The sequence below is a fragment of the Arachis duranensis genome, chromosome 3, assembly GCF_000817695.3.
Source record: "Arachis duranensis cultivar V14167 chromosome 3, aradu.V14167.gnm2.J7QH, whole genome shotgun sequence".
Taxonomy (NCBI): Eukaryota; Viridiplantae; Streptophyta; class Magnoliopsida; order Fabales; family Fabaceae; genus Arachis; species Arachis duranensis.
In genome coordinates this window covers 95843215-95852201 of record NC_029774.3, presented here as the reverse complement: position 1 = coordinate 95852201, position 8987 = coordinate 95843215, and positions in this window count along the sequence as shown.

Below are 8987 nucleotides of genomic sequence, written 5' to 3'. Positions count from 1 at the left end.
GCAGTCCTCCACCAAAGAAACTCCTTTCCGGTTAACGTACGGGGTGGACGCGGTGATACCCGTAGAAATCGGAGAACCAAGCCCACGACTTCTTTTGAAAGGAGTGGAGGAAGCTGTAGAAAAGGACCTGATAGAAGAAGCCCGAGAAATGGCCCACTTGACAGAAACGGCGCTAAAACAAAGAGTGGCACTCCGCTACAACACCAAAGTACTCAAGAGGGAATTCGAGCCAAACGACCTCGTCCTGAGGCGAAATGATATCGGCCTGCCGACCCCCGGAGAAGGCAAGCTGGCGGCCAACTGGGAAGGCCCATTTAGAGTCAAGAAAGTGATGGGAAAAGGAGCATACAAACTAGAAAGACTCGACGGCAACGAAGTCCCGAGAACTTGGAATGCGGACAACCTTAGAAGATTCTACTCCTAGAAGACGGAGCGACCTGCCGACTAATCTAGCTAAGTAGTTAATTCGTCATTTGAACTTCATAGTAACTTTCAAGTCTTTTATGTGGACACCGAATAAGATACACTTGTGCAAATTCTCCGTTCTATCTTACCTCCGTTTTTCAGATAAATCATCTTGTCATGACTAGCAACGACACCCAACCCGGGACTGATCACCCCGGGAGGTATTCAACTACCGTCGTAACAAGCAACTACACAAGAGCCCACGGGCCGCCGATATAAACAACTATAAACCAAAAACGGTTACTAAAAACGACAACAAAATCGGACAAGTAAGAAAAACTTCATTACGACAACACGAGCAAACGACCAAAGAGTCATTGTTCACAAGCCAATATTAAAACGGCAAAGATTAAACTGTTCGTAAGCCAAAACGGCTAAAAACAACTGTCTACAAGCCAAAACAAAACGGCTAAACAAAAACGATGGAACAAAGAGTTCATTTCAGACGTGCTCCATCTTCTTTTCGGTGAGTAGGTGTAGCTTCCATAGCATCCATTGTTTTCTGGTTAATGACCAAAGAGAAGAAAGAGATGAGAGAGAAGAAACAATCTTGGAAGAAAAGTAATTTAATGAAATAAACAAAAATTAATTGAGAAGATGTTGCTTTTACTTCCCTTAGGTGGAGTAGCGTGAAGCATAATGATTTTCATCAAATCAAAGTCAAATTCTCTCTCATATTTTCAACACTAGCAAATTGAATTTGAAATCCATCCAAAGAGTGAGATGGAATCCGTTGGAAGCATTTGAAGCTCTGTTTTCTTTTGCTTCATGGTTTTGGACCATGCATGAGGATAATTTTTGGGCTTGTATTAATAATTGATAAAAACTGGCCCAATGAATAAAAATGATTTCAGCCATGAGCAAATGATAACATTTGCTTTCCTGATGAATTTTTGGATCAAGCATTGAATTACTTAAACATAGAACATAGTTGGGCTTTGAAGCAATGAGATTTATTCTGGCCCAATAAGTATCACAACAATTCAGCTACACTCATCATAAGCATTAAACTAAAGTTGAATGTAATTGAGCTTTCACCAGAATTTTGTTTTCGGCCCAATAATAAACTGCATCACAAAATTATTAATTAACATGTGTTAAATGAAAATTAAATTAATAATTTTGTAATTAATATAATTAATAATGTTTAGTCATCACAAATATTAATTTAGAATTTTCCAAACTCATCAAATCCATATATGCCAATTCTCGTACAGCTTTGCAAACTAAACCGAACCCATAAGATCTGGTGAACCGAAAACAGCACATGCTTCGAAAAAAAAAAAAGATATGAGCATAAAAATCATTCGAATTGAAATCTCAATTAACTGAAAGCCACTTGTTGCTGTACTTTCTAAAAAAAATCGATCCAGTTTCAGTCGAATACTTCTTTTGGGTATGAGTTCCCTAAGAAACTAGCGTCTATGTTCCTCACAACATCGACTCTCCATTCGCCCCTTTATGGGAATCGTTCTTTAACCAAGCCCCAAAAGCACACTTCACCATCTACGTCCACGTGGACAAGACTAGATCCATTTGGACGCCACACCCCTTCAGTGTCTTCCATAGCCGCATCATTCCCTCCAAGCACATTGTTAGAAACTCTCCCACACTTGCTGCAGCACCGCGCAGGTTACTCGCATGCGCTCTTGTGGACGATCGAGACAACTATATGTTCATACTTCTCAGCACTTCGTGCATTCCACTACACTCTTTTCGCTTCACGTACCACAGCTTGCAAACTCAAACAAAAGCTTTATTTAACTTTGTTATTCTTTACTTTTGACATTTTTTATGGTTGATTTTTAATTTGTTGTTCTTTATTGCTGGCTGCTACGTTACTCATCAATGCTGATCGCAGCTATTTGTTGTTCCCCTTTTGAATTGGTTATTGATTTTGATTTGTTGTTCTTCACTGCTCACTGCTACTACTGCTATTCTTTTTTAAATTTGTTAATTGTTATTAATTTTAATTTGTTGTTCTATTTTTTTGTGCTTGATTTTAGTAATTTTATCTCCACTGTTGTTCTAATAACTGCTGTTAATTTTTGCTTATAATATGTTATTGATTGAGTGATTTATTGTTGTTCTATAAACATTGTGGAATTGAAAAGAAAAAGAAAAAAAAATTAAGATAAGAACTAAGAAGCCACAAATGTATGTAGTGAAAATCCAAATAACACTCCTTTGAGGTGTAGTTTGTGGATTTTTTTTTAAAATTCCTGAAAACCTATTTTGTGTAAAACGTTCCGAAATATAAAAACATTATGTAAACCACATGTCATCTTTCAGCATTAATTATATATAGTGGATGACCACCATAATAAGCATTGTTTTAATTTAGATTTTTAAAAGCTTCCCCTCTTTAAATAAATAAATATTAATTTACTAAAAAAGTATTCAATATAATTTAACAATCATTTTAAACTATAATGGTTTTTGTTTATTGTTCTTTTATCTTTTGTTTTTTCTTCAAAAAAAAAAAGGAAAAAAACCTTAACTCTATAATATACAGTGTGCGTGGATTCTCATTTTCTTGACAAGGGTGATAATGGATGAAGGTTTTAACTTTTAATAATACTAAAGTTGAAATAAGACAAAATTTTGACAAGGGTGATAATACTAAAGTATATAAATATATAAAGTAATTATGAATAACAGCATATTGATAGATAATTACTAAGAAATCCAAGGATAATATTACAATACCAAGTTACCGATGTCCATAGTTTGTTTGTACGCACTGAAATGAAAGAACGACAAATTGTAGTTCTGAGTACTGATATTAATACAGCATTTGTTGGCCACTAGGTCGCCACTATGAGCAATTAAAATCATTTCTTTTTTGCATGCATCACTTAATTTTTATTTTCGTTTTTAAATGATTTTTTTAATCAAATTAGTTACTAAAAGATAAAATATAAGTCAAATTAGTTCTTCCGTCAGTTGAATGATGATGTGTCACATTAAATGTCACGTGGCACACCACATGGTAGGTCAGTGACACGTGTCACTTGACATATAAAAAAGTTTTTTATGGTCAAAATAGTCCTTGAAAGTCCAAACGTAAGTTGTTACGGCCTGGCCCAAAAAACGCACGGGCCGGTCCGACCCGATCTCTACCCGACCCGGTCACGTGCCCTCCAATCGACCCGGACACGCGCCCTGTACGGCTCACACGCGGCTGCAGGACAACGTCCTCGGAAATATGGGCCTGTCCTCGTCTTGGGGCCCACTACTGACATGTATATAAGGAGAAGATTGGCTCTTCCCCCGAGGTATGTCACTTTCCCACATCATTCCCCCTGCTTGAACGATTTCTGACTTAGGCGTCGGAGTGTCTTTGCAGGTGGCACCCCCCCTCTCGTCCATTCACCAGCTCAAGTGCTCGCCAGCTCGGCTAGTCCGCTACAAGTGCGACCCAAGTTAAGGCGTCCTCACCTATCCATCCTTTCACTTGTATACCCGACCTGTCCGGAATCCGACCACCGAACAATTACAACATTTTCATCTAAATATTATGTATTGAAGACTTGTATGGTTTTACGGTTCCAACCTATCTCTTTGTATCGGGATGCGTGGTATTATTATTATTATTATTATTATTATTATTATTATTATTATTATTATTAGAATAAAATTAACATTAAATTTTTGAAGATGTTGATTTTGGACTAATTAGTCTAAAAAAAATATTAATTAGGTCTTTAAAAATAGTAATAGATAGACATGTATATCTTTCTATTAATAGTGCCAACTAAACGAAATTGTTTATATATTTCGTTATTTATAGTGGTGTATGTTTTATTATTGTCATATGAGTAAGAAAATAATTTAATTTTAAATTATCTTTTAAATTTTCATATATTCTTTATCAACTGCTCTTTATTTATCACAAATTCTATTAAAATAAGTAAAATTTTGCTCAAAATTATTAGTTACATTACTATCTTTTATAGATAAATACGTCATAATAATTAACATAATATATAAACATTATTATTAAATTTTAGTTAATAAATTAATAAAAAATTATTATGTATTTACTATTTGTTATTAAAAGATTTAATTAATATTTTTTTTATTTAGAGACTATAATTAGTCCAAAATCAAAACCTTACTTAATTGTCACTTTACCCTTCTTTTTATTATTATTATTATGATCTTCTTTTTTTCAGAAAAAGGATAGGGTTCTGCAGTTAAGGCTTAAGAGTGTTCTTGGTTGGGGTGATAAGTTTCATGTGAAAAAGACTGGTGCCAGTATGCCACGAAGAAGAAAGAGATTTGCATTACAAGTTGCGTTTTTGCACTGGCTTGAGATTGAAGAATGTAAAGAAGTTTTTAAATAATTATTTATACTATTAATATAAAAAATTTTTATTTATACAATAGTATATAGTACATAGTACTTATAATGGAACATTAGATGTGAAGTTTGACTATTTTTTTGTGAAGTTTGTTGAGAAACGAGAAAAGTTTCTTTTAGGAGGTTCATAAATAATTGAGAAAAATTATGTGACAGTAAAATCTTGAGATCAAGAGTTCAGATCAAGTGAAAACTATTTTGGAACAATTCTAGTGTGGATTAGAATTTTTGGATTACCAATTTGGTACTACCAAAAACATGCAATGCTCTGTATTGCAGTTGCAGTTGGCATCCCATCAAAGTTGATTTGACAACAAAATTAGTTGAAAGAGGACAATATGCTTGTGCTTGTGTTCAAATATATTTAGCATTACCAGTGACTAAAAATATTCTTGTTGAATGTGTTGAATATGAGGTTGAATATGAAAATTTTCACCTTGTTTGTGGCTACTGTCTCAAGTTTGGTCATAATACGAAGGTGTGCAAGACTGACAGGAACTAATGTCAAGGTGGTGGGCGATGTAGCAAAGCAACCAGAAAGTTCAAATTCAAAAAATTTGGTGCATGTGGAAACGACAAGTTTTATTTTGGCAAGAATCTTGGAGATGAAACCGTAAATGTTGCTGTCCCGAATTTGGTGGAGAGTGATTTGCATTCTGGTCATGTAGACCATGCACAACATGAGGATTTGGAAGGTTGAACTCAAATAACTAGGAAAGGAAAATATAAAATAGGTCAAAAGCCTTCTCCTAGCACCCATCAGGTCCAACCAAAAACAAAGAAGACTCCTAACAAGACTACCAATACTTGGATAAGGCTTGATCATCAACGTTCAACACATGCTATTGGATCCAAAGTAAAATTAAGTAGGGGTATCAATATTGACCTCGCCCAAATGGCATTGTGCGGAAGTGCCCTCGCCCAAACTCTTTGCAGAATTTGCCAGCAGATAAGGATGGAGCATTGGCGACGGGTGTGGCACAAGTTTCAACGGAGAAAATTGCATTGCAACTTGAGAGTCCATTAAAGGCGAGATCGTCGAAGACAGAAACACCATGTTGAGTCTCGGAATTGTTATTAGAGCTCTCTTTTTGCTGTTTTTTATTAATAGTTTCAATATAATAACTTGGAATGTGAAGGGTGCATCTAACAAGATAGCCCATGTGCATTGTAAAAAGTTGGTGGGAATATATAAACTATCTTTCTTCTTTCTCTTTGAGACCGAGACTCATGCTGTGTTTAATAATTTGAAATTTTTTTGAAATAAGTTGAATTTTCATTGTGCTGGTGTTGAGGAAGCAATAGATGTAACACCCTAACTATTAGCACGATCGTACCAAAAGTAAGAAGTTACTAACCTGTTTTCCTTATTTACTACTTAATATTGAGCCTTTAGATCGATTTCGCGTTTCAATTTTCAGAACATGCCGAAAACTCTTTTTTTTATTAATCAAACCCATTCATCATAGGACGCCAAGTAATAATAATCACATAATTATTAATAATAATTAATATTATACAAAAGAATGCAAAAGAAACTCAAATCCAATTCATGTCCCTCTGTATAAAATAAAATATTAAATAACAAAGACGAGAGAATTCTATGAAAACAACAAAACACATAAATTTAACTTGAATAAAACTCATAATCGCCCGCAGCTTCAAACTGAGTCTCCGAACCTGTGTCACTGAAAGAGTGAAAAATTTTGAGTAAAAGTAATGAAATAAATGCAAATAACTAACTTTACTCAATAAAACTATTTTGTTAAACCTCTAGAAGTACTTTTTTTTTACTTTATTAACTTATTACCTTCTTTAAATTTCCGAACTTAAACTAATCTCAATCACAACCTTAGTCCCAATCACAGAGAAACATCACAAGAAACATATCAACAAACAAACAAATTGCAATAAGACAAACAAGTCAAGCAGCACAATCACAGAAAAAATATAACAAGCAAAACAAGATCAAATGCGAATGCGCAATCAATATGATACATGTCTCTCCTAAGCAGGTCATGAGCTCATGCATCGGTTGTCTACCCGCAACCCGACGTTCCTCGGAGTGAACCCCGAATATGGTTTCTTTACTGTGTCAATTAGGCCTCATCATAATCATGTGTATCACAGTAAGAAACAATGCTATCAATTAGGCGAACATTCCCATATTAGCAATCTCAGACTATTAATTAGGTGGGCCCTTTCGCGTTAGCAATTTGGCACAAGGCCAATTCATATTTCATTTCATGAATCATAATCTATTTCAATTACTTACTTCACTCATGACTTTTCATTTTCTTCTTTTTTTTTGTCATTATACCTCCGCATCACCAATTACATACTCATACCTCCACATCACCGCTTAACTATACATACCTCCACATCACCTTACCATTATTCACACCTCCGCATCACCATACATTCATTCACCTATAATAACCTCAAAACATCTAATAAAAGTTCCTTCTTAATAAACCAAACTTAAATCATCTCTTAAAACAAGAATCTTTTCTAAATAGGGTTGACTTAAAACATAACACTTCTTTGATAAACCAAAAGCTAAGTAGAATGAGTCTTAAATCAAAGTTTCTTTTGAATAACACCTTAAGCAAAGCCTCGAAGTTTCATAAAAATTTCTGTAAAATTTCCTCTAAAATTCGGACTTTGCCACCCTTCAAGGGTTCCAACCAAATCATTTTCGATCCTCAAAGATCATTCATGATAAATCCAACAATCCAAATCCAATGCCAAATCATTTTATAAACTTGAAAGCTAACAGGTTCAATTTCAAAATCATTTCTCAAAATAAGCCTGTAAAACAGATTTTTAATATAAAGTTCCTTAATGTAAATACATATCTAAATCAGGTTTTCAAAACAAAACACTTTTTCGTATACTTTTTACAAAAATTTGGACAACATCTTCCCTTAAAATTGAACTTTACCACCCATGCGGGCTCCCTCAGATTCCTAACTTCCCAATCCAAACTCAAATCCAACCCCATTCAACAATTATCAATACAACAATTTCTTCAATAACTAACTTATCATCTTTCACAGCCACAACTCAACCAATTCATCATAATAACACAAAATCAGGATTTCAAAAACTCCATCAAAATAAGAAAACCAATATCAATCACAGCCTCAAACCAAAATTAATCTTATGAGTTAATCACTCATAACAACAAAACCAATCACATTCTCAGCCATGACCTAAACTCTATAAACTAATTATAACACCAAAACTTCATCTCAATATCAAACAAATCACAATTTCACAATCTCAAACCAAGCTTATAATTCATTTAAAACATTATTAAATTATTCGCAATTACTCATTAAACTTCATTAGCATTCATAGATTAAAACAATTAATTTTAAAATAAATTCCCTACCTTGATATCAAATTTTGCATAAATCAGAAGACGGAATTGGGGCGTGATGACTGGTTGGGCTGCACCCAAAATGCAGCAGCTCCTTCATCCCTTGTTAGCAACATTCACAACAGCTTTGACAGAGCATCAGCAACGCGAGTTGGCCAGGACAGCGAACAAAAATGATGAATTCAAATTGGATAGAATAATAATTCTGGAAATTCAATGGTGGAACATGGGCTAAATGAAATTGGAACAAGAACAAGGCTAATAAAATGGCAACGGAATAAACAAAAACGTCAAGTGGAGGTTCAGAAAAAGAATGCCTTACAAAAATTAGAAAGGAATAACAGAACAAAGAAGCAGCGGCAGCAGTACGGACGATTATAGCAGCAACGGGAAAGATGGCTTTCTCCTCCACCTTGGTTTGTGACTCCGGTGGTGGCGATGGCTAAGAGAACACCCACCACCACGTGTTCTTCTCCTCCTCTGGTTGCTCGCGATTCTCCCTCTCCCTAACCTAATCGATGACGCGGCTTCGAAGATGATGGTGGCAGTTTCCATGGCGACGGTTGCTGCGAGCTCGACGCCAGCTGAACTAACGGCGGCGGCGGCAATGCATGGCAGTGACGAGGACGAACGGCATGAACATATCCGTCGATCTCTCTCGTTTCGCGGTTTTGCTTCTCTCCTTCTCTAGCTCTGGCGGCAGCGATGACAACCGGCGCAGGGAGCGGCACAGCTCGGCGATCCTCCTTCCTCTCTTCTTCCTCTGTTCAG